Genomic DNA, 27,260 nt, shown 5'->3' with positions numbered 1-27,260 from the left:
CAAGCCAAGACGAAGAACTTAGGAGCTGAATCATAACCTTCCCGTAGCGTTTTATTTCTGTAAGATGGGAATAATGACATCCCAGTGTTTACTTCATAAAGGTAAGAGGATTGAATAAGAGATTGCTTTTAAAATACTCACAGGAGTACAGAGTTGTACAAATGATGAGGCTCTTTGCAGGTAAACGGTGCTGTAGCCTAGGGAACATAAATCAAAGGTGTGGGATTAACCCATGCAGGGCCATCAGCACTCCTAGAGCGTAAAGCAAAGCTCCCTACAGTCACCTCGAAGCTTAAGCTGAGGGTTCATGGAGCAGGGGGTGGTGCAGAGAGCCATGCTCACACACTCACAGAGCAGCATCCAAGCGTTTCTCCTAGCTGAGCTCCATGTGTTGACTTCAGTGTTCTGAGCTCCTGTTGCTCCTTTATTCATGTCCTTGGTGCTTTGAGTGTCCCAAATAAAGAAGCTCTGCTCCCCATTCAGGAACAGGAAGGATAGAAGGAACTAGAGCCGAGTACATTCAACCCAAACACAAGATTGCTCACTCATCTCATGATGGCCTTGGCTGAGGAATATATCATCAAAAAGTACAGATCCAGGCACTGCCTCTAGAAACCCCACACTAATACGTGTGTCCTGGTACAAATGCTATGGACCGGAAGAGTCAACTTCCATAGCGTTTTTTACTTTTGTGGTTTCTCTATTGAGCCTGATTTAGGTACTCCTTCCATCTGGCTTGGTAGGCATCCTCTCCCTGAAAAGGCAATGACTTTTCTAGAACCTAAATGCCTTCACCACAATTTTTTCAATGCTGCTGGCACAACTCGTGTCGCAGATGGTCATTACACACAGTTATTAAGACTGCTCACTGGGCAAAGACACCTAGCCAAGAAGACAAAAATCTAAACTCCAAGCTACTAACAGAGAAAGCATCTCGGTACAATGTGGAGTAAGAGTGGAGTAAGGGTGACCCACAGTCAAAAGGGCTTCAGTTCAGAACAACTGCCTTTCTAGGCCATAAGGATTGGGTAACCTGATCTCTCTATCTTTATTCCTTTAAGGCCTAATGAAGTCTCTTATACAAGCTTGCAAAGAGTGTACATTCTAGAAGATTCAGAGCACAATAATGTTATCAACATGTTTAATCCTTTAGGTTGCATGTTTTGCATAGATAACTTCACTTAGGGGTCGCAAGTCTATAGACAACATGCCAGTATGTTTCCATTGGATAGAATGGGAAGAGGCTGAGACTTCAAGCTCACTTACTTGCTTAAATTCACACATTCAGGATCTGAATCCAGGTCTGTCTCATCGCAGAGCCTGAGCCCTTCCATATCACAGCAAACAGAACAGGAATCATATTGACCATGACCCTACACCTCGCACAAAAGAGAACTTGGCAGCCAATGGTGATAAAAGCCTGAGCCATAAGACAGTGAGGCTCCAATGTGTTTTTACAAAAAGCAGTGTAACTGTGAGCATACAGAGGCATAACCTATCCACCACCACGAAGAAGGTAGCTTTCCTTGCAGGGACAGTGAAACTAGCCCCCCCCCCCACTTACTGTTTCCTGAGGTCTTAGAGCAGAGTTTCTCAGCCTGTGGGTCATGACTCTTTTGGAGTCATGCAACCTTTCCACAGGTGTCACCTAAGACCGTGCAGCATATCAGATCTTTCCATTACAATCCATAGTAGTATCAAAATTACAGTTATTGGGTAGCAACAAAGGGGGGTCACCACAACAGGAGGAACTATCATAAAGGGTCACAGCATTAGGAAGGTTAAGAACCAATGTCTTAGAACAAATGGTCCTCCCTGCAGGTCAGTGCCACACGGATTTCAGAGGGCAAAGTCTCCCTCTGCTGCCTGTGGGCATCTCTGTTTCTGCCCCTTACCACCAGCATCATCTCTCTCTTACCAGATGTGAGCCCTGGCCAAAGTGTTGGCAAATGGTCTATGTCACAGAAAGCTCTGTGTCAACTCTCAAGACCCTCTGCTGACTCACATGAAGAAGAGCGATCCATCACTTCAAAATAATGTGTCAGCCACATACCCTACTCTTTCATACACACACACACAAAACCTCAGAGTTCTTGCACACCCTGAGCAAGAGTCAAAGCAAACATGTTGGTGAATGAGCAGCTCTCATCCACCATAGGAGAAGGGAAGGCATTATCCCCAAAGCTGTCTTTACTAAGTGTGTTAAAACAACACTCAATCCTTCTATAAGGTTGCTTAAAGGAACCCCTAAACATCCCTGGCCCACCAACATCTATCTCATTCTCTACTAACAAAATTGGCCTAAAATGAAGCTCGACATTTCTCATCATTTGAAAATCTAGGGCAGGGCAGCAATGGATCTTCATTTTTAAATCCTGAACCCTTTAACTTTTGGTTTTCCCCAGAGCCTGTTCCAGCCCTGATAGACCAACCTCTTCTTCTTCAGAGTTCAGGAGCATTTACAACTCATTTGATAAACTGCAGTTCCGCTCATCCATGTACCCATTGGTTCTCTCATTCACACACACACACACACACACCCACACACACACCATGAACGCTGAGGTTGTCTTATGTGCTGCGCACTGTGGTAGGAGCTGGGAATGGGTAAAGCTCTGCCCTATATTCTACACAAAGAGCACAGTGGAACTGGTGAGGCAGATGAGGAGCCGGATAGCTCCGGAGGGAGATCAGTGTGACATTCCAGGATATATGGAGGCAAAGATGCTTGGAAGGAGTAAAGTTGACGTGCCCATCTTTCAAGGTAGGAGCAAGGGTAACACTGAAGGTGAGTGGAAGGATCGTAAAGAAAAAGAGGTGGGGAGTAAGGGATTCGAGCAAGGGCTCCATCAGCTGAAATGTCTGATGTCAAGGGCAGAGCAATGGTCGTCTTTAGAGACTTACAGATGACTCCAGTGTGCAGCCTGATTTGAGCACATCTCTGGAAACTCTGCCCAGGAATCTATGTCCCACTTCCAAACCTTCCATCTCACCGCCAGGGTGGCTCACAGCTAGTGCACAGCTGGTGAAAGGACTGACTTAGAGGGACAAACAGCAGGTGTAAGAGGTGGTGTCCAGTGACCCATTCCTCAGTTTCCCCAACTGGTCAGGAGGAGGATAGTTTCCAGCTAACCTCACTTCTTGCTGAGCACCTCCACCTCCTTTGGGTACTTGTGTGCTAAGCCAGATGACTGGAAGCTCTCCCACACACTCTGCTTTGCCGCACCTAACTCCACAGATCCCAGGCATTCAAACACATCACCCACAGGCTCCACAGTTGTAACATTCTCCAGGCATGGGAGGCATACACTCTAAGACACCATCCTCAGGAGGCTCATGAACCCTCCATGGGAAAGACTCCAGGGGACAGCTGCCTTCACCCAAGACCCCAAGGCAACAGTGATTCTCAGCCCTGACACAAATCTCAAGAACAAATGATTCACTGCCCTTCCGTCATCTCACTTCACCCACTGCTACTTCCACCTTGTTCTGAGGACAGTTTATGCACAGCCAACCCTTAGACCCCGTGGCTCTGTCATCTTGGCTTCATTCACTACACCCAGGTTCCCTGTGCTATTCTTGGATAGTTTCTAACTCGTCTGCACCCACGGAGATTGATCCTTCTTTCTAGCTTCTCAAAAATCATTGTTTTAATTCTCTTTAATCACCTTTGTGGCACTCATTGTTTGAAGATAGTGATACACATGACAGTGTCTTTTGAGTCATCACCGTGGCTATGATCTCCTTTAAATTTTGTTTCCATTTCTGCTTTGTAGATAAAATATTTTACTTCCCAAGCATTGCAAGTGAATGACTTTCAATCTTTTGGATAAACACTCAAACCCTCCCCTTTGGATGGATCATGAATGTGTGTGTGTGTGTGTGTGTGTGTGTGTGTGTGTGTGTATGGTGCACCTCTGTTGGGAACACATGAATAGAAAGAGAAATGACACAAGGCCCAGAATATGTCCTCAAACAATTACACCAGTATTCAGTGCTCATTGCTTTGATTTGTGATGCTCTAAGGACAGTTGTGTGTCTTTACTGCTAACTATACCTGTCCTTCAATAGCTATGGAAGGACAATAGCTTCTTCCCTAGTCTCTCTCCCAGGAAATGAATCATTAAAAAGAACACAAGAGCCAGATAGGGACTCTGAGGACTGCTTGGATGAGTAGAAACAAATATCACCTTGAGGCCACATAACAAGGACAGCTAGCCTTCTCTAACCACGTATTCTGCTGCCATGAACCAACTCACTCTGCGTGGACAGAATTCCTGGGCAGCAAACGACTCGCCATGCACACAGTTTCCTTCACATGTTTCTTGTCCTTATTCTCTAACCACACACTAGAACCATTATTCATGTGACATTCCCATTGTAATAAATGGTAATGCAGAGATGACTGGAAGTATACACTCAAGGTATATATGAGGACCACACCATTTTGTGTAAGGACTTGGGCACTCATGGATTTGGTCTGCACAGAGGTTTTCTGGAACCAATGTTCTGCAGATAGGGAGAGAAGCATAGTATAAGAGATGAGAGAGGATTATTAGTACCAGGATACTAGAAGTTCATGCTGAATCTTGACTCCTGAGTTCAGAAAGGTAACAAATGATAGGGAACTTGCCTGGCAAGCATGAAATCCTGGGTTCGATCTCCAGCATGCATAAAACTATATGTAATAATAAAAATAAAATAAAAATGTAAAACCTAATAAATGCAAAGGCAGCCAGCAGTAAGGCAGCCAAGAGCAGGCTTAACAAGTTTGTCAAAAGCCCCTCATACACAGTGTTTTAGGAAACAGGGCTCTTTATGTATCCCATGCTGGCCTCTCTAATTTGTCATCCTTCTGCCTCCATCTCCCAAGGGCTTAGAGTGTGTCACCCTGGAGTGCAACACCCCCCACCACCCCACTTTAAGGAAAACTAACAGAAATGCATTGTTCTCTCACATGGCAGTCCAAACGAAGTGACTTTCAGCCACACATGGCTCCTATATTCCTTCAGCTGCTGTTATTTCTCAGAGAGCAGGAAAGAGAAAAGGAACTTTGAGAAGGCACCTGTCTCTTCAGAGTCACCCCTGTTACTTTGGTCCTCTCCTTGGGAGCTTTAGCATGATCACTGTGAAGCTCTGTAACCTCAACCTAGTTATCCAATACACTGAGCCTTAGCCTCCCCACGTGCAAAACTGAACAAAACAACAGCGTGTGCTTCTGTGCCTTCCTCGTGGATCAGTGACATAACACACATGAGGGCTCAGGAAGCCACCTGTGTCCCCATGATTAAAATATGCCATTATTAGCAGGGCCTGTGGGGGCATTCCTATAATCTCAGCATCTCAAAGACTTAGGTGAGAAGAATGTGAGTTCGAGACCATTCTAAGCTACATAGAGAGCTTGTGTAAACCATAAAAGGAAGAAAAGGAAAAAGGAAAAATATATAATTTTATTACATAAGGACTTGTAGTTATCTAGCTTAAAAGGGAAACAATAGCTTTGAATATAAAAATAATAACCAGAATAGCCTAAGCTTGAGGATCTCTTGGAAAGATTATGAAGAATAAATGAGTTTACGTCATGATCAGGAGAAGTTTATCATATATATAATATTTATGTCTATGCTAATCAAAATTGGAACTGGATAACAAGGACCATGTGAGTTCTTTACTGGGGAGTATTTTGGGATCATGTTGGCCATAATTGCCATCTTGGATAGCTTGTATATTTACCAATGAAGAGATAGGCCGATAAGTAAAAGAGCATTTTGAAATTCCTTCCTAGACTAGGATTTCAGGAAAAGATCTTATGAAGCCCAAGATAAATCAAGGGGTATTCACGGGCATCACTGTTTCTCTCTGAAGGCATGGAACAGTGATGTCCTTGGGAGCATAGGCCATTGACATAGTCAGTGTAACAGTAGGCATGTCTGTGGTACCCTGCCTTGCAAGTTACTTATTCTGAAGATTGCGAGAGCAATGGGCATCCAGTAGGCCATGATAAAAGCTTAGTAAATGTTATCAGCAGTCATTACTGTGTTCAAAGAGCCGCAATCCAAAGTATGAACAAATCACAGTGATGGTTTGTAACATAAATATGAGCATCACCTGTGATAGGAGGTAATGATGGACAGCGAGCATCTCAGGTATATGTGCGGCATATACGTGGTGCAGTGTGTGTCTGGGTCCATGGATAACAGGACAAAGAGTGCTTTTCCTGAGGTGGATAAACAAACCCTTAGGATCCCTCCTCACGTCCTGTCTCAGCACACAGTTCTCACAGAGCCCCAAGGCTCACTGAGCTAGGTGCTTGGTCTTCACGGGGTATTTATATCCTCCTTGTAGACTGCGTGCTGAGCTGAGAGGTCACTGTCGTGGTAATATGTGCCTGAAACCTAATAACATACTCACAACTCCCTGAGAACCTGTGGTGAAAGTGACTTCAGCTGGAATGCCAAAAAAAAGAAAAAAGCAAACCAAGTCACCCTTGGAAGAAATCTCCCCAGCTGCAACAAATAGCCGGAGCCAGAGCACCATCAAAACAAATTGTTAAAACCAGTATAACTACAGTGAAGTACCTGAAGCCACAAGCATTTGCACCACTAGTAACATCACCCCAGCAATGCCAGCATCAGTAACTCTGGGTCCCTAGGACCACATCACCATCCACACATACATCACATGGGTGATGACATCCATCACAGATGGATGTCATGAAGACATTCCTTGGTTCGGCAGCAAACCAACAGCTGTCAAGTAGCTTTGTTATTACCACGAATGAGTCACGGGACTTCTATGCCAGTGGAGGGACACGGGTTAAACATATTAAGTAGATTATGGCATATCAAACAGTGGTGTTGTAAAAGATGACAATAAATAGCAACTCTTGTAAATAGGAGAGGGACAGCTTTTTAAAACTGCAGTCAGGAAACTGCTCCTACCTCAGGTGCCAAGAAGACACCTAAGAGCTTGTCGTATGGGCTGCTTCATCGTCTCTTAAATAAACGTGTGAGCTCGACTTGTGTTCGAACAAAACAGTGCAAAAGCGAACATGGAATCCCTTCTCTGAGTTTCAAGGGCACGCTCACAGAGGTTGATATTGTAGAGCATTCAGCTTTTTAATCTTCATAGCAGCTTCCTGGGGTAGATGTTATTATGTTTCTAAGTCATCAAAGTGTACACAGCTAGTACGGGCTGATGCCCAGTTTTAGTTCCAATCTGCTTCGGAATCTTGTATAGGTTTGAAATGGCTGCATTTGGGCATATCATAAATAGTATGCATTTGCAGTACACGATTTGAGAATGTCTGATGGATAAGTCCATGAAAATCACTCTCCTCATCAAGATAATAGACATAGGCTCCATCCCCAAAGAATCTTCCCTGCCTCCTTTAATCCATTCCAATGTCTTCCCAACATCCTCTGCTCTTAGCAGCCACTCTTCTTTCTGTTGCTATAAATTAGCCTGCACTTTTCTTTCTTTCTTCCTTTCAACTTTTGAAGCACTGAGATTTGAACCCAGGGCCTTTCCCTTGTTAAGCAAGTGTATTGCCAGCCCCCACTCTTTCTTTGAGATAGGACCTCACTGAGTTGCCCAGGCTGACCCAAATCCAAGCTGACCTTGAACTTGTGATCCTCTGACCTCAGACACCCCCAACCCCCTCCCCGAGTAGCTGGGATCATAGACCTGCACTACCAAGCCCAACAGTTTTTATGATTCTATAGAAATAGTGTTCTAGAGGATGTGTGCTAGTGTGTGTGTGCTAGTGTGTGTGTGTGTGTGTGTGTGAAGGGGGTCCTGCCATTCCACAGAGTAATTCTCTGATTTCTCCATATTGTTTCTGAGAAAATGACTTCATTTCCATCACTGAGTGATGTCGCAGTATACTGTTGTCAACTATCCACTTAGCTGTTAGGAGACACTGAGGCTGTTTCCAGCTTTAACTGCTACAAATCAAACTGCTGGGACTATTCCTACCTATATCTGTATCAGGTCCATACTTTCATCGCTATGTAGTAAAGATGAGAATTGAGTGCATAGATACTTCTCTGTGTGGCCAACTCAAATTGGAACAAAACCAAGCCTACCAGGTTTTAAGATCCGTCATCCCTCCCTACTCTAAGGATAATGAGTAGACTCCAAAAACTGTAGTCACAGAGCCTGTAATTCAGCCGTCATTGGGCTCCTCTGTCCTCTCAGGAGAGATTGCCTTAGATAACCCAGCATAGAAAGTCTGGCTTTGTGTTCTCTCCCTCCACCGTTCTTTTCCTCTCTGGTGAGATCCCATCAGAATCCAAGGCTGAGCCTTGGCTCTCGACAATGGGAAGAAAGCAGTAGCTCATCGGTTTCCATTAAACCCCACTCCTCCACGCCAGCTCCTATCAAGCAAAGGCACATCTCAGAGATGCATGTGGGCTGAGAGCATTTATCCAAATCGAAGTAAGAGAGATGGATGAGGGCTTAAGGGCGGGGCCTCCTGGAGGAAGTGGCTTCATGTAGAGACCTGGGGAGTGATGGGAGTTGGTAGATGGAAGTTTTGGATGAAAAGGGAAAGTGGTACATGTAGCATCCACAGCTTGTACTATGGCCCTGAAAACAGGCAGTTCTTGAAAATGCCCTAGGGACACTTAGAAATCCTGTGCCCCTGGGTAGCAGACCTCTTCCCTTAGAGCAGTGGTTCTCAACCTTCCTAATCCTGCGACCCTTTAATGCAATTCCTTGTGCTGTTGTGACCCCCAACCATGAAATGATTTTCACTGCTGCTTCGTCACTGAAATGTTGCTACTGTTCATGCATTATAATATCTGTGTTTTCTGATGGGTTTAGGTGACCCCTGTGAAAGGGTGGTGCGATCCCCCCTCCAGGGGTCAAGACCCACAGGTTGAAAAGATTACAGGCACTGTGCACCGAAGTAGCCTCTCTCCACAACCTGTCTTTGGCAGCGGTGGGTTCGAATCCAGCCTTCTTGACTAGATCTTCTTCCTCCACACAGAGCTGCTTCCTATTGGTTTCAACCATAGACTGAAGAGAAAAACTGCCTTCCACTTCACAAAGAATCGCAGTGGCAATCACCTGCCTGGCACCATGTGTGAACATACTATGTGTGAACAAGCCCCATGTTCTTTTTCTGGGGACCCAGAGTAACACCTCACCCGCTGGGTAAATGCTTTAAGAAAGGAAATGCTGTGGGTGTGGGGTAGAGAGAGAAAGACAAGGCACTGACTCATCTCCCCTGCCGTTAGTTTAAGTTATAATTAACCAAACTTTTAAAATAAAACCTTAGCAGCACCTGCTCCACCACCCGGCAGCAGAAGCGCACCCCGCTGCATCAGTTCTGATTGCACATCAACAACCACTGCAAATGCTTTAGACCAATTACGCGATAATCCTTGCCACGTGAATGTGCCTGAAGTGATTTAAGAGCTCAGGGTCCAGCATGGCGGCGTGGAAACTGCAAAGCTGCTCTACGTCGTTCAGTGTTAAAGGATGAACATCTTAAGTCTCGCAGTTGTAAGAGGTTTGTTTTGAACTCGGGCACGCCCCCCTGAAATAGTTTACAGTGGCAGCCCTTTAGATGACCTCAGTGACAGGAGAATAAGCCCAAGAAGTACTCTGTGTAGGTAAGACCGATTGACAGTGGCTGAGCAGAGTCGGGCTAGAATTCACAACCTGCAGACAGCCTGGGTCTGCAAGAGCAGAGTTCTCAGGCAGTTGGTCCCTCAGCAACTCTTGGGTTGCTAAGTGGCTGAACTGTGCATGTGTGCATCTTCCTGGGTAGGCTGCAGGAGGCAGATTATGGGCCGTTGGAACAGTGAGCCCTCCCGGATCATCTACCGAAGCTATCCTGAAGATGCACAGGCACACAGAGCTCTAACAGGCTTTCTCTGATGCAAGGTCTCTCTCCCAGACACCTCTACCTCTGCAGAGTCCTGGTGATATTTAATGGTTTTTTTTAAAAATTATTACTTCTTACTCCTTCCCTGAAAAATGAAACAGAGAAGAAAGCCAGGCAGCAATTCCCCTCCTTGGCAGAGATTCAAAGAGACTTAAAATCGGGTGCTTACAGCAGCATTTACTTGCAAAATCTAGGAGCACCCTAACTGCCTATCAAGTTGTCAGAATCGAGGAAAATCTGGACTATAACTCTCTCCTCTGATTGGCAATGACTATCACCCCTTTCCTTCCCCCCAGCATGAGCCTTCAGAGGAAATTGCAATATCTTAGGGCCCATTGTCTCTGATCTGATAACACAGCTGGTATCTAGCCAGAAGTGTAGGGGATGGCATGACTCTATATGCCTAGCATGCTAAAATGAAAACTATGTGTCTTTTGGCACAAGCCAGATCCACTCATCCTAGGGTAAGATCTTCACTGTGACATCCTTAGGCAGATCATGGATCTGCAGGATACTCCTTGTGGAAGCGTTTTGAAACTCATCAATAATGAAATTAGAATGTGCAGTTTGTTTCCACTCACGTATGAATTGGTGACAGTACATCCAAGAAAACAACCGCCCCCTCCCCATAGTTAAATGGACAGCTTTCAAGATGTGAAGATTCACAGAGGCTGTAAAATGTCTGGAAAACTGGCAGGGTCTGAGTGGTCCAGGTGAATCTCTGATCTATCTGAGGTTATAGCTGAGAGTGTACGCCACCGTGACTCTGTGTGATGTGTTTATAAAAAATAGAAAGAGGAGGGATATGTTTTGGTGGACGTGTGGTGAGGTATGGGGGAAGGGAATGCCTCTGCGGGGCCCATGCTGAGGCATCCCCTTCCCCCAGGGACCAGCCATACAATGGTATAGTATAGAATAGAGTTTATTCTGGGCATGGGGAGGGAAGTTAAGAGGGTGGGAGAGAGAGAGAGAGAGAGAGAGAGAGAGAGAGAGAGAGAGAGAGAGAGAGAGAGAGGGGAGTAGAGGCGGGCCATGAGCACGTGGAGAGAGAGGGGTAGCAATGGGGGGGGGGAGAGGACAGAGACCAAGCAAAAAGGCAGGAGCAAGAGAGAGAGAGGAGGGGGCAAACATCTCCTTTTATAGTGAGTCAGGCTACCTGGCTGTTGCCAGGTAACTGTGGGCGGAGCTTAGACAAAATGCTAACACTGTGGAAACCCTTCTCCTCATCTTGCTGTTGAGCTTTTTCTAGGGCCACAGAAAATGATGATGCACAAAGTACCGAAGTTCTGCATGTTTAGCTCCCAGGTCATTATACGGATTGTTAACTTTTCCCAACTCTATGTGGGATTAATTGGGAACAATCACGTGTTCGCACCACTTTGCTCGCCTCCCTCGTTAATTAAGAGACATAACCCTGTGATCTACTGATGACAAAAGGGGCGGCGGCTCTTCAGTTACCAGACAGCAGCCAAGGAAGGAAAGGGCTCAAAAAACAATGCCTGAGAAGGAAAGCAACCACAGAGGGCAGGACCCCAGCCCAGTGTCTGCAGAGAGAGACCCTGGGCCCAGCTTCTCTCTCCCAGGGAGGATGGATTCTCAGCCTTTAGCTCAATCCCAGGGGTCGCTATTTACTGCTTGACAAGGTCTGCCTAAGAATGGAAAATATGTTAGGGAGAATTAAATAACACCCTGCTTAGTTTAAAACAAAAAAACAAACAAAACCCTCTCCATTCATGATTACATATCTATATTCTTAATTCTTCCATCCAAAAATAAATTTTAAAAATTAAAACATTGTCTACAATATAAATATCTTCAATGGTAAAGCTCTTTAAAAATAAACTTATTTACTTTGTCCTTGTCAGGAAAGCTAGAAACGGGAGCGTGTGGTTCTGTGCCTCAAAAGACCCATCACTTCCATAAATGAACGGGTCTGATCAGATTGCTACAGTGTTCAAAGGTTTATTTTGGTGCGTCGGCTTAGCAAGCTAGGTGGTACAGGGATGGGAAGGAAAGAGTAGGGACAAGAGAGATAAAGAAGACAACACTCCAGAAAACCTCCAAAGCAAGGATTCTCAGAACATCTTGAAACGCGCCTGCCTGAAAGCGCTAATGGGGTGGTTCTCAACCTATGGGTCGCGACCCCCGGGAAGTCAAATGGTTTTTTTTTTTACAAAGTTGTCTAAGACCGGCAGATTTCTGAGCTTGTAGCCAGCCTGGTCTACAAAGTGAGTTCCAGGACAGCCAAGGCTATACAGAGAAACCCTGTCTCGAAAACAAAAACAAAACAAACAAAAGACCATAGGAAAACACAGATAACTACACTATGATTTGTGACAGAAGCAAAAAAAAAAAGAGAGTTATGAAGTAATAATGAAAGGAATCTTAGGGGGGGGATCACCATAACATGAGGCTCACAGGAAGGCTGGGAACCACTGCTCTAAGGAAGGTCTGCTGCCCAGTGGCACAGGACTTCTAAGTGTCCCTGGGATATTCTCACTCTCTGTTTCCAGTGCCTTAGTATAAGCTGTGAATGTTGCACATATGACTTTTCCTTTCTGCCCTTGGCTTCCACCTAGTAATTCCTATCAACCCTCAGGTGCACAAAGCCACTTCCTCCAGGAAGCCTCCCACCACCCAATACAAACACACACACACACACACACACACACACACACACACACTCATCGATCTCTAGGCACTGTGTCATTCACTGCAAGTCAACTGTCTGGGACTGGGTTGAAACTGTAGATTCCATGACAGTAAAGACCATGTTTGTCTTGGTTTTAGATGGGAATGTTCTCTCAATCTTGGTCCTAAGTAAATATTTGTCAAGCTGCGTGAATAATGAACAAATGAGCTAGGAAGTATGAATGAAGAAGATTTGAATAGATTAATATTTTCTAATGTAGTATAGTTAGACTCTGAGATTCCAAGCAGAGGTGGGGCTCGGATGTTTAGGAGACATTGGGCTAAGCAGGGTTAACCCGGCTCATTGGTTGCAGGACTTCTCAGAGCATTTGAACTGCTAAAGAGTGTGAAATCTCTAGGGTGAGGTGGGAAACTGGCAGGCCCAATGATGTCACCCAGAACCATTGACCAGAGACTCCATTTCTGCAGCAGAACGTTTTAGAAGATCAGTGTTCTAAGGAGCCTGCACTGGGGGAAACCACAGAAGAAAACAAATAGGGGAACAGTCTTGACTGATGGGAAGGCGGATGGGGGAAAACATTAAAACTATATAAAATGCTAGGTCAACTTTAATAGCAGAAAACTTAGCACAAAGCACAGATGCAATTCGAGATGAGCAGGAGGAGTATGCAGGGTCAGGATGAGCCATCAGGGTCGAATGATTTGGATGTTATGTCACACTGAAGGAATACAAGCTGTGAAAAGGCTGTCACACACTAGCTCGATTATAAAAAGATGATTCATCTGGCATTCTGGAAAATAAAGAGGAAGGTTTTGCAGCTAGAAAGCCAACGAGGTTACTGTGATAGTTCTAGTGAGAGAGGCTTCGAGTGTAGACCAGAGAAATGGCAACTGGTGTAGAAGAGGTAACTAGATAGATGCATTCGAGGGTCAGAAGCTCCTACGGGAAAGAGTAAGGCCCAGAGAGAGCTTCAGACACAAGCCAATGCTCAAGATGTAAGTCAATAGAGAAGAGAAAAGAAGAAAGCACCCCACAGCCAACCAGCAGTTCACAACCACCTGTAACCCCAGCTCCAACGGTTCTGATGAACTTGCTGGCCTCTATATGCCTACACACATGTATACACATACACATTCACACACACAAACACACACCAGCACACAAACACATAATATGCACATACCAGCACATTCACATACAAATACTTACATAACAACTCACATACATATAAATATATACACAAAAACATATGCATACCAACATATACACACACAAACACATATATGCACCAACACATACACAAACACATATATACACACATATATATATACACCAACACATACACACATAAACACATGCACATACACATGCAAACACACACATAAACACACACACACACACAATCTTATATATATACAAAGCAAGATAAATCTTTTAAAATATAAAGGATACTCTTATACTAGGGCTGTGTGATGGCATGACAGTTACTTGACAGAACTCTGAAAACTTTATGAGACAGAAACCATATCCATTTAATTCATGTCTGTATGTCCAGGGCCTGCATATGCATGGTAAGTTGAAAATAACCAGTGACTGACTGAGTAAATGAATATACATTCAACTGGGTGGGTGACCACTGAAACGTGGGGCTATTTCCATTGGCCCCAATTGTTTCCAACATTAACATTGCCCTCTGTTGGCCCATTGAGATGCTGAGCTCAGAACTGGTTGGCTCTCTTTCTTTAGTGAGAAAGGACTTTCTACCCTAAAACAGCATGGCCACTCGGACTGTCAAGAATGAGAGGAAATGGATGAACTGGAGCAGGCAGCTCAGATTTGTCATATTCTTTAAGACAATCCCTCGTGACTGTGGCATTTGCATAAAAGTTGAGAAATGCAGTGATAAGGGACATCAGAAGATCAGGTATCAGAACAGAAGGAAGTACAGCTAGGCAAAAAAAAAAAAAAAAAAAAAAAAAAAAGAATGCTCTAAGACCTGGGTAGCAAAACCCTTTCTGGTGATTGGAGTATGGTGTGGAGATGTGTCTCCTCTGTGTCCCTCTCCCTGTCTCTCTGTCTCTCTCTGTCTCTCTCTGTCTCTCTCTCTCTCTCTCTCTCTCTCTCTGTCTCTCTCTCTCTCTCGTTGTTAAGATGCTACTCTTTGACATAATGATTTGGTAGTAATCCTAAGACCTAAGCATTATTTATTTTCCCCCTTAGGTGTATAAGGCTATCAGAGCACACACAGCTAAGGTGTAAGTCCTGGCCCTACATGGTTCCAAGGCCTGAGCACTGGGCTATGCTGCTTTCCCTGAGGACAGACATGGGGAAGATTATATTTCCACTTCAATTGAGTTAATTATCTGTATTTCCACTTCACTTGGGTTCATTATCTGTATTTGCTTGGTGTGCATGTGCGGCTCCCCTCCTTGATATACTTGGATATTTCCTAACTAGTATTATATTAAATTTGGTTTCTGAACAGATTTCACCTGGTTCCTCATTGGCATGCTAAGGCCCAAAACATTGTGAAATAAAATTGAACAGACTCATTTGAGGACTAGAGCAGAAGTCTGAAATAATGAGGTGGCAGAAATTACTGTAAGAATGAGCTTAAGAAAATATAAAAGCTGACCCCGGTTTCTAAACCCTAAACCAAAGAATGAAATACCTGCCTGGTGTGGTGGCGCACGCCTTTAATCCCAGCACTTGGGAGGCAGAGGCAGGCGGGTTTCTGAGTTCAAGGCCCAGCCTGGTCTAAAAAGTGAGTTCCAGGACAGCCAGGGTTATACAGAGGAACCCTGTCTCGAAAAACAAAAAAAAAAAAAAAAGAAAGAAAAAAATGAAATACCCACAAATGCCCTGCAAAACATTTACTACCCAAAGTGAATACCTTTAAAGACAGCTTAGATACAAACTAGACAACAGGGTTTGTCAGTTGAAGAAGATGTGCAACCAGGAAGGAGCGTGGATGTAGTGACTCTGATACTACTATTTAAGATTATTTAAATGCTAATACATTCACATGCAATTTTAAAGACTGTTTAATATTAATGGTTTTTTAAGCCAAAGTGGCTTGGTTGACAACTGTGTTAGCGCTTTTCCTCTTTGCTATGGCATTGTACCCCATGGTCGTGGGAGTCGGGAGTTGGGAAGGATTTGGCTGAATGGCTCTAGTTTCCATTCGTCATGAGGTTGTCGTTCAAGCGGCAACTATTGAGCAGTAAGAATGGAACATATGGAAATCCTGTCTCTGGCCCCTTCCCACAGAGTATAGAGTGGGCTTCCTCTCAGGATGGCAGCCGCAAGCCAGTCAAGTGCCTGCGTGCTAGACAAAGCTGCCTGCCTACCTATTAGGCTAGGTAAACATGGAGTTGTAGCTCAATAGTAGAGCATATGCTTAGTATGCGCAAGGCACGTGAGGTTTATTTCCACCACCAAGCTGCATTGCTTTCATCTGGTTTTGTTTTGCGCATATGTATTATTCTTTGAGAATTTCACATCATACATTTTAATTATGTTCAGCCCCATTTCTTCCCCAGCCCCTCCTAGGTCCAGCCCCCACCTCCCTATCCTCTCAGCCTCATGGCTTCCTTTTTTTTTTTTCTTTTTTTTTTTTTTCCTTATAACCAATCAAGTCTACTTCTGCTACTAATATATTCCTGGGTGTGGTGCATTCTGCTGGAGTGTCATCAGCCTACCAAGAGCCACCCTCTTTAAGTATAGAGAATAATTGTCAATAGAATACTCAACACAAATGGGGCATCTCTCTCCCTCCCCCTCCATCTCCCTCTCTCTCTGTGCCTCTCTCTCTCTCTCCCTCTCTCTCTCTCTCTCTCTCTCTCTCTCTCTCTCTCTCTCACACACACACACACACACACACACACACACACACACACACTCCAAGACTCAGGGACCATCTCGGAAGAGGGAACAAAATGTAAGAGCCAGACATCAGGGAAGAGTGTCACTGTATGACAGGACTACCATAATTATGAACTCACAACAGAGAGGCTGCCTGCAGAGTCAACATTCTTCATAGAGCTTAAAGGGGTTCACAAGCCCCCACTTTTTTCTAACTGAGGAACTATGGTCAATTGGCTCCCGGGGGAAGGAGAGTTAGTTTTCATGACATTGCCTTGTATAGTGAAGCCTCTTTTGTCCCTAGAATTAACAAACTGAAACTGAAACGATGCTAAATGATGCTGGGCCCATTTAGATTCAGAGGACAAATCAGACCCTGCCACTTGATTGGAAAGCATCCAGAGTCTAGAATATATGGGATAAGAGACATGGTCTGTCGTGTCCACCTTTAGAAAACATAACCTACAACATGAAAATTTCCTGGAAGACTCTCACGTGACATTTATCATTTACTGGGGACGGCCAGTCAATTTCCACCAAATCACTCTACAAAAGGGGTCTTGTCTGCATTTTAGAAAGAAGAAAAGGGATGTTCAGAGCCACGCTGGCTAGGGACAGTCAGCACCTGCTGTATGCTGTGCCCTGGAGATGCATCAGGCCAGATTTTCTCTTTCGTTCACTAAAACTGGGTTAAATGACCGGCATGATCAGGTAGAATGGCTTGAATCCAATCCCAGGGCTGTCGATTCTGTTCTTGTAGCCATTTCTGACACCACTCACATCCCTCTAGGGTCTTACTTCTGTCTCAGTCCTATCTGGACCCAAGTCATGACATCAATCCCATGCGGTGCTTTGGAGCAAATTAAAGGTAGCAACAACAACAGCCTCACCCTGTGGCAAACAGCCTTTTTCCATTGCTCACCCCAAGCGATGCTGCCACTTGCATTGTGCCGAGATGACTGAAAGCAGTATGAAAAATGGCTTCTGAGATTGGCCGTGGCACTGACTTGGCAGGGAACACTGTAATAATCACCTCTCGATAGATTATTCTGGAGCCCTCAGATCAGTTTCCTGTCAGGGGCTGCTTTCGTTCTGGGAAGTCTTAAGAGACAGCTCCCCTGTCTTCCAAACGAGAAGTCTCCAGTCTCAGACCTCTCTTATTTAAGGAGTTGCAGACTTTCCACAATGAAGCAAAACCAAAGTAATCTAAGGCTGAAAGCCTGGCAAACTTAATATGGCTTTGACAAGGAGATCTCCATGCAGAACGTCTTATAGGGTTACCTAAGAATAGCAAGACACAAACATCGACACTCATTAAACTCGTAATAAATGGGAAGAGGGGATGAAGAAAGAAAGGACTGGCAGAGAGAGGAGTCAGAATGAAGAAGGAAGTCAGAAGGGAGAAAGAGAAAAGGGAAGGCAGGAAAACAGATGGTGGATGGCTCTCAGTTTACCCTCATAGAAGAGTAGAAAAAAGATGGGAGGGTGTAGGAGAAGAGCTTGTACCACTCTGCCTCCCCACAGACTCCCTGACTCAATCTCTGATGCTCCATGATGACCTAGCAGCTCTTAAGAAAAAAAAATATTTTCCATGTAACAAGACAGTCACTATCCTACCAAAAGTTCATAGACCCACCCACCCCCCCATAAGAATCTACTCTGTCTTTACTCCCTCAGCAGAGCCATGTGTTCAAGTCTGAGCCTGTCCCAGACTCCAGAGTGCCCAGAAATTCCATTGGCATCTTCTTGTGCTGGTATCAAGCCTATGGTACTGTCTATGTAGGTCAAGACCTGTAGGTGTAAGATTGAGAGCTGCTAGGTCATTGTGAAGCATCAGAGACTGAGTCAGGGAGTCTGGGGGAAGACAGAATGGTACCAGCTTCTCTTCTACAGGCTCCCATCTTCTTTCTACTCTTTTATGTGGGTAACCAGTCTTTCTACTGGTTAAATTCCCAATAAACTAGAACAGCAGTTCTCAACCTGTGGGGCGTGGACCCCTTTGGCAAACCCCTATGTCCAAAATGTTTACATTACAAGTCATAACAGTTGCAAATTTTCTACTCTGTGACACCAGTGTATTTTCTATTTATTTTCCTTCGGGAAGGGTTTGTTAAGCCTTCAGCCATGCACCGCCGCCATTCATGTAGCTTAGTTCCATGTTGTGGAAACAAAAGGTAGAAAACAGTAAACAGATGCGTAGCAAGAAAACAACTTGTAGAATGTTCCAGAGCACAGTGAGTAGAATGTGAGGCTCCTGGTGGTGATGGTGGTGATGGTGGAGGGGGGGGTGGGATAAGATCATCTAAAACCCCTGGTTTTGAAATAGATTTTGTTTTGTTTTGCTTTGTTTTAACAGTTTTTGGGTCCACAACAAAACTGAAGTCAAGGGGCAGTATCTTTTGATCTCCACAACACACAGCCTTCCACATTGTCAGCATCTGAAAGCTGTACTCATTATAACAGGTTACCTTTCAACACCACACCCTGGTTCAGAGCTCATGTCAGGGTTAACACTTGGCGCTATATGTTCAATGGGCTTCCACAATTACATCATGATAGCAATGAATGAGAGTTCTCCTTGCATATGGTCTTTCTTTGCATAACCAGTCTTTCTGCTGGTTAAAGCACCAGTAGACTAGCTAGAGCAGTAGTTCTCAACCTGTAGGTCCCAGACCCCCTTTGGCAAACCCTTATCCGCAAAAATATTACATTACAATTCATAACAGCAGCAAAATTTCAGTTATGAAGTAGCAACAAAAATAATTTTATGGTTGGGGGGATCACTATAACATGAAGAACTACATTAAAATGTCCTGAATGTCCCAGTTCACCATGTATCCACACCACACAAAGCACTATCAGAGTGTGTCTTCTTTGTCCTGGCTATCTGTGAATTTGAAGAGTTAAATAAAACGTAGAAACATTGAAAATATAGAACCCACATACATTAGTCTGTTGACAAATAACTTAGCATGTGAAGATGCAATTCATATATGTTGGAGCTGTGATACTTTACCAGTTTTTACTGAACAGCGGTCATATGAATGACCTTAACTTGTTCAAAAAAATAATTGAGTTCAAGATGCCTTGTCTATTAAAAATTGGCCATAAATCATCATCATACTGATTCATTGCCATTGGGATTAAGTGCAATGTACAAAATGCCTAAGACAGGGTCTAACACTAAGTACTGAGAATATTGATGTGTAGTCATGAGAACAATCATGATAATGGTGCTGATTTATGGATTAGGGGAAGGAACGGGGGAAGATATCTGAATTCCTCAGGCATGTGTTTATCATATTGCTCATGAAGATGATGTCATGCTTCAAGGTGAACTCAAAGGCAACCTGTACATGAGACCTGAAGAGGTCATCACCGTATGATTATGGTACATTGAGACATGTGTTATAATGCATCAGTTATCCTTACGCTGGGTCTTCCTGTGTATCACGGGCTGACCTCAAGCATGTAATCCTCCTGTCTCCTCTGCCTGAGTGCTGGAATTACAGGCATCACCATGCATGGCTATACAAGATCTATTTATAAAAGTGGTGTGGTGACATAGACAGGAGAATCATAAGAGTAAAGAGCTACAGTCAATAGCTGAACAACCCTTAGAAACAAACTGTATTCAGCCAGACATAGGCATTGCAAGGATGGATATTCCAGGCACAGAAATCTGACTATAAACAAAATCACTTTGTTTGAGTCATGGAGACCGTGTCAAAGAAAAAGACACAGACAAAACAGAACCAAGCAGTTGAAGCAATGAGGCAAGAGAGAAAAGTCCCTGAAGCCAGTTATAATAAACCTCCAGTGTATGACATGTGGGGATTTTATCCAAAAGGGGATGATTTCCTATTAAAGCCTTTAAGTCGAGAAGTTATATGATGTAATGCCTGAGTTTGACGCATATGCACGGTGACGGCAGGGTAGAAAATGAATCTGAAGGGAGGAGGCAGAGCCTTGAAGACCAGGCTTGCATTCTTGGAGTGGCTTGGTTATAGCCAAGACCCTGTGGCTTAGAAAGGTGGCTGGTAGCTTTGTTAAGATTGCATGGTTTATTTCAGGGGCTTCAGGAAATGAACAGAGAGGAGAAAGATACACATGACATGGGGTAAAATATAACACTGAGGTATCTAGAACAGTATAGATGGCACAAAGAAGGAACTTTCTACAAACCCAAGATTTATTTGTTTTTTCATTTATGCTTCCCTGGTGACACGAACGAAGCTAAATCTTTGGTATTATCGCAATTCCAAATTTATTTAATATTTTCCTGTTCTACTTAGAAAGACACTAATTGAATGATGCTATGGACTTAGAACCAAGTGAATATAAAATCTTTTTCTATTCATTTATTTTTGTTATTGTACTTGTTCTATTATTACATTGTTTGTTATATTTATTATATGGGAACACATGCCAGGGCACATGTGTAGAGATGAGGGGACAACTTGGGGGAGTCAGTTCTCTCCTTCTACCATATGGGTTCCAGAGATCAAACTCCGGGGATCAGGCCAGTAGCAAGTACCTTAGCCCAATGAATCATCTCGCTGTCCACAAATTCTTCCTGTAACATTTCTAGGCAATACAGACAAATGTATTACCAATGAATGAATTCTAACCCAACAATGGCTAAATATAATCCAGGGTGAGGCTATCTAATGTGGTAATCACTAGATGTGAATACATGTGACCACTGAGGGCTTCCAATGTGACTGACTATTCCTGTGGTGTGACATAAACATAAAATACAAATTAAAAGTCAGACATAGAAAAAGGAATACATAATAGCCTATCGGTGTTTACTAACTACATGTTGAAATCATATTTTGAATATATTCTAAAGATAATTTCACTTTTTTTTTACGGTGGCTACTATAAATTTTAAGATTGTGTATATGGTCCCTATCATAATGATTTCTATTGATGAATGCTTATCTACGAAATTCAAATTATTCAGGTAATCTATGTATGTTTTCCTATTATAATTCCTTGCCCACTCACAGGTCCAGTCCCCTGATTATTTTCTAATATATCCCAATGTGTCCTCATTGCTATTAAGAAAGTAGTTACTGCGGCAGCTGTCACAACAGGCTGGACGGTATTTACTACACCTGCAGGGTGAGACATAAACACCAATCTGTCATTCCACTTAGATTTTCCTCGCACATATCTGGTCTTTGCAAGTCCAGGCAGGGAAGGCCTGATGACTGCTAATTCCTCACTGGCTTCTCTAAAGAGGGTAATAGCAGTCCCTAGCGGTTCACTTCAAAGGGATGTGCGGGTAGATAGTTACCTTGGCATTAGCAAAGGCAGCTCTAAAGGCACTCCACCCATCTACTGATCACTTCTTTAGCATTGGTCATGGGCTCAGTTTCCCTTGGGAGATGTGGATGGAGGGTCAAGGAGGGGAACTCAGAGACTGCAGTTACTGACTATTCCCAAAGAAAAGCAAGGATCCTTTTCAAGTCCAACCCAGAGCTTGCGACAGGCAAGGCCCAGCTAACTTGGGAGCCTGGAGGGACCAGAGCCCACCCCTGCATAAAAATCATCTTGGCATCTTGTGAACTAGACCAACAGGCTGGGGTTTTGTAAATCTGGTCATTTTGCAAAGAGCCTCTCTACATTCTCAGACATTTCTCAGTGGCCCCTGGGCATTATTCAGCAAGACAAGGCATATGTAAATCAGGTAAACTGGAACAGAATGGAATGGGGTGAAAGGTTAAGGTTTCACTTTCCATACCAAGCTTGGAGCTTTTCCTTGGCCATCATAAGCCTTTGATGGAGGGTGGGAGGTGGCTAAAGACCCCTCAAGTCCAACTACCTTTTGACTCCTAGAATTAAGTGATGTGGCAACAGTAACAAACACTACAGCCTTTAAAATTTGCGCAAGTGTTATAAAGCTATATGAGACTTTTCAACTCTGGGTTCAGACACTTATCTGAAACCGTTCAGTACTTAATCTCAAGAAAGCTACTGTCGTTACACCCTGAGAAATTTCTCCTTGTCCAGCATTTAAGGGGTTTTGTACACATGCCAAAAAGGCAGTCCCCAAACGAAAATTCCAGAAAGGTTAATTGTCAGAGTCTGGTGTTTTGAGTATCTTTGAGGATATAGATGATGCGTGGGGGTTTGGGCTGGGGACCTAAGGTGAGGGAGCGTTGCTGTTAGATCAGTTTAATTATATAATGGAGCCAGGAGAGTCGGGTGATGGGATTGCTAATTCCTTTTAGAAGGAAACAAACTGCATATTAAAAAGCTCAACAAATATTCAAAAAAGGAGGGGGAAAAAAGCAGCTCAGGCGGTGACTGAGAGTTCCAGACTTCTCTGGTCGAGTCCTTGGGATCCTCCCAAGCTGAGCCTGTGGAGCTGAGCTGCGGGGCGGCTGAGTCTCAAGACTCCCAGAGCTTGGGGCTGGTCAAGTGCAGGTCCAGGGTCTGGGTTGGATCCCCAGGCTACTTTCTGTTTCACTTCGAAATGTCCCTTGCTTCCCAAACCGGTGGCCTCCCAATTCCAGTGAAAGGCTGGACTCCCTGGAGACCTCGGGCTCTGTGAAGGTAAGAGGTGACCGCGTCTAGCTTAGGGGTGGGGGATGGAGGGTGGGGGGTGGGGGGAGGTAGGTACCACCGCCCTGCAGAGTCTGGGTGGTTCCACGCAGGAGGGGAATCTGCCTGCTGCTCTGGGATTCTAACGAGGCTGGGGGTTGGAAGTGGGTGGTATCTGAGCTTTGAAAGGCAGATTAAATGGACCCCTGCTGCTGAGATGCATGGCCACCTTCTGTGGGGTGAGTTGGATAGGTCTCCCAACTTCTCAACGAGGGAGCTGGTCAGTGGCCAGGCTCTGGCAACGCCGCCCGCCCGCGAAGGGGAAGGAAGGGGCTGCCTGGCACCGCAAGGCTGTGTGTGTAGCGTCTGTTTGCAGAGCTCAGCCCCGGGGGAGACTGTGTCTCACTCTGTGAACGCACAGCTGTTGAAGAGCTAGAGAGCAGCCCCGGTGTGGATGTGTGTGTGTGTCGGTCCAGAGATCTAGGCTGTCTTTAAGGTAGGCGCAGGAATCTGAAATCATTTTTGGTGCTTTTTTGTGGTTTTCTTAAGTGCCTTTTGTATCAGCTTTACACTTTGCATGGTTTAGAGTTTTTCTCTTCGGGAGCTGCCAGCATCAATTGATTTGGTTTTAAAATCTTCGAGCCCAGTTCCTAGGATGTCCCTGATTTGTTACGTAGTCTATCCTTGAGGATTGGTCTGGATCTGGTAATGTTTTGTAGACCAGGGTATCCCCTCACAGACTTCACTGCAGTGGAGACACCGGGAGCCCCGGATGCCTGCTGAAGCCAGCTCTTAGGAGCCTTGGGAAGTTTCTGACTTAAAGACACAGGAAAGGCAAAACCTGAAATCAAAAGCTGTTCTTTGGGGAAGGTGGACTCCGGGAAAGCTGTAGTTACAAGTGAAAGATAACTTGAAAATGCAAGGGTTAAAAACAAGGACCGGGTTTGGTGGTGCGTCCCAGCAACGTATTGTAAAGCTTGCTGCAAGAAGATGCGAATCAACACCGAATCTGTTCACTGGCTCACTCTGCACAAGAATCGCTTTAGTAGACCATGTTGGGCACAGGCTTCTAGAGAAGCAGCTATATACACTAGACATGCCTTACAAGAGTTGGTTTCTAATTGTTATTCTTCTCTGGCCACCGGAGATGCACTAAACACAGCATAGTGTTGCTAAAAACAGAAGGGGGAAATGTCCTTAAGAATACTTACTACGAAGGGATATTGAAGTTTCTGCTGTATCTTATCTTTTCTCACCTTACTCCCAGATTTGGGCAAATTGTGTGAGGTGAATGTGTTGATTTAAGCAACTCTTTAAAATGGAACCATTATTATGTGACAGGGTATTATACTATTCAAATAGAAATGTCTTATCATTGGCTTTTAAGTCTCCAGGACCACACACCACACTTGAAAATCCAAAAGCCCTGTCATGAATTTCTGTCATTTTGTCTTTCTTGGGTGCCTGACACGGTATTTATTCTGATACCCAACAAAGCCAAGAGATATCCTGAAGTTTTAAATTGAAACCAACACTTGAAGTACAGGTGCTATAATGTTACAAATATTTATGATAAATATGAGAGCAGCTCAGGTGCCACTTTGTAAAGGCTATAGTGGTCCCTGGGGAAAACCTTGCTTAAATGATTGAGTTTCTTTTGTCTGGATTTTTATCAGCTAGGATGTGCTAGAGACCCTTATTTCTGCACTGTAACTATATACAGAAGTCTAAGATTCTTTTTAAGAATATTATTTTTTATTTAATTTTACTTATTCCCTTTATATCCTGATCACTGTCCCCTCCCAGTCCCCCATCCCATATTTCTGTTTTGTTTTTTTTTAATTAATTATATTTACGATCAGAAAGCTTAGCAGTGTATACTTAACCCAGTTTAGTAATGAGTTCTTCAGCCTTTTCCTTTAGTTGCCTCCCCAGTGGCTGGGGATCTCATCCTATCTGTTGTAATTTGTCCTAATACCTTCCACCAGCTTAGCCAGAGCACCCCTGTCTTCTGAGTTAACCTGTGTGAAGTCAACAGTAGAATATGTCTTCTGTTAACAGGAGCCTGATAAAGCTGTTTCCTGAGGGGCTCTGCCAGTGCCTGACAAATACAGAAGAGGATGCATTGGATGGAGCACAGACAGGGTCCCTAATGAAGGAGCTAGATAGAGAAAGTACCCTAGGAGCTGAAGGGGTTTGCAGCCCCCTAGGAGGAACAACAATATGAACTAACCAGTACCCACAGAGCTTCCTGGGACTAAACCACCAATCAAAGAAAACACATGGTGGGACTCATGCCTCTAACTGCACATGTAGCAGAGGATGGCCTTGTCAGTCATCAATGGAAGGAGAGGCCCTTGGTCCTGTGAAGGTTCTATGCCCCAGTATAGAGGAATACCAGGGCCAGGAAGCAGGAGTGTGTGGGTTGGTGAACAGGGGCAGGGGGAAAGGGATAGGGGCTTTTGGTGGGGAAACTAGGAAAGGGGATAACATTTGAAATGTAAATAAAGAAAATATATAATAATAATAATAATAATAATAATAACATGTCTTCCTGTGGTCCAGGTACCCCAGCCTGGCCTTTCCCTTGATGATACAGTAAGGGACCCCCATCTTTCAACATAGGGCAGAAGGAAAACCACCAGCTCAATAGGGTCTATGTCATAGGCATCACCACCAGCTGAGCCTTCCTTCTTGTTCTCCACCAAGGTGGTGACTGTATTGACCCCTGCTCAGAGGACAGGCAGTGTCTGAGTTTGCCAGCCCTTTTCTTCTCAGCATGGGCCAGCAGCCTTTGTGCCTCTTGCTTTGTCTCTGGCCTGTACTTGTGGGCAAGCTTAAGCAGCTAAGTAGCTTCTTGTCTGTTCAGGGCCTGGGTGAACTGGTTAATGGCAGGAGGTACTTTGAGCCGCTTATAGAGGATGGCCCTTTGCTGCTGCAGCCTAATGTAGCAGGGCCATTTGACGAAGTGTGTGAGATCTCCTTTGGGCTGGATGTCCTGCCCAATGCCGAAATTCATGGGCCTTTTCTCAAACTAAGGATTGACCACTTTTTTGGCCTCCAGTTACTTCACAACATCTCAGAGCTGGGTCTACTTTCTTTCTTCCCCCTTGGACTTCTTTCCTTTGGAATAAGCTGGAGGACAGAGCTCCCTTCCACATTCTTAAAGATGGCCTCCAGACACTGCAGAGCATGGAGCTCTGAACCACTTAGCTTTGAGTGTATTGCTTTGCACGCTAATTTCCTACAATTTGATGATATGTCTGGGTTTGGGTGCCCACATTTTCTATGCCAAGAACTCAGGCTTACAGTTCTATAGAAGACTTCTATGTTACTCTCTGTATAAAGGGAATTCTGGGAAATCCCTTGTAGATTCCACGTTTTGTCCCCTACTGGGTATTTCAATACTTTATAGAACATGAGATCAGAAGATGTAACATAGAACAGATTTTGAAAATCCAATTGGTATAGTCGTACAGGTGCTTTGGTTAAATTAATAGATTCTGAAGCCAGGTTGAGCTGTATTCCTATTCCAATTCTGACACCAGTTTAATGAGTGTACATTAGGTGGGCTTCTTGACCTAAGACTTGGTTTGCTCATCTATGAAATTGGATGATAGCAATTTGAAGTTGCTATCATTCAATATAATTTGAAATTGTATTGGAAACAGGAAGTGTAAAATAGTTGTATTAGGATAATAGTGTAATAGGTATATTAAAATAAGTATAATAGAATAATGTAACGTAGATAAAGAAATTGTAGCAACGTAAAGATTAAGTACCTGCTGTCAGCATTGGTCTCATTTTATGGCAGTAGTGACCACAGACTTTCTGAACCAAAAAAGAAAAACAAAAATCAAAAAAAAAAAAAAAAAAAAACAAAAAAAAAAACCAAAAACCCCACAACAACCACCCCATCCCAAAAAACCCCAGGCTATTCATGTCCTTTCATGTGTCAGACAATAAAACATAGGTGAGAACCTCTATCCTAACATCCGTGGTCCTCAGCATGCTTTGGAATTAATTCACTAATTTGTTTGTTCCTCTATATAAGGAAGCATCGTGGTCCCCATGCTTTGAGCATGCTTTGTTTTAAGCCACACAGGCTATCAATGACAGCATCAGGTAAGCAAAATTGGCCCCCAGATGCCCCTGAGCACTACACACTGGGGAACACCATCTTGCTGATCCAACTGCTAGAGTGGTCCCACAGAGGCAGCCCTCATCTATATAAGTTGAACACAGTGTCCAGTGGATGTTGCTTAATGCAGCCTGTTGGATTTTCCTCTATTT

At 44.1% G+C, this 27,260-nt stretch overlaps 1 protein-coding gene across 6 annotated transcripts in view; it reads left to right on the top strand.

Annotated features, from left to right (window-relative positions):
• The window catches only part of Phactr1 (phosphatase and actin regulator 1), a 451,705-nt gene that overhangs the window by 162,364 nt on the left and 262,081 nt on the right, over window positions 1-27,260 (top strand). Inside the window, exon 1 of one of the 6 annotated variants that reach the window (XM_021179970.2) lies at window positions 22,856-22,979. The exons of 4 other annotated variants lie outside the window; for them this stretch is intronic. The gene's annotated coding sequence lies outside the window, so the exon portion shown is untranslated. Of the gene's footprint in view, window positions 1-22,855; window positions 22,980-23,440; window positions 23,464-27,260 lie in introns of those variants that run through there. One more of the 6 variants, XM_029468522.2, reaches the window with a different exon arrangement.

This window comes from Mus caroli, unplaced genomic scaffold, assembly GCF_978045245.1.
Source record: "Mus caroli unplaced genomic scaffold, Mus_caroli_1 scaffold_15, whole genome shotgun sequence".
In the NCBI taxonomy this organism is placed as follows: Eukaryota; Metazoa; Chordata; class Mammalia; order Rodentia; family Muridae; genus Mus; species Mus caroli.
Note: the sequence above shows the minus strand (reverse complement) of the source record. Positions and strands in the feature narration are given on the sequence as shown.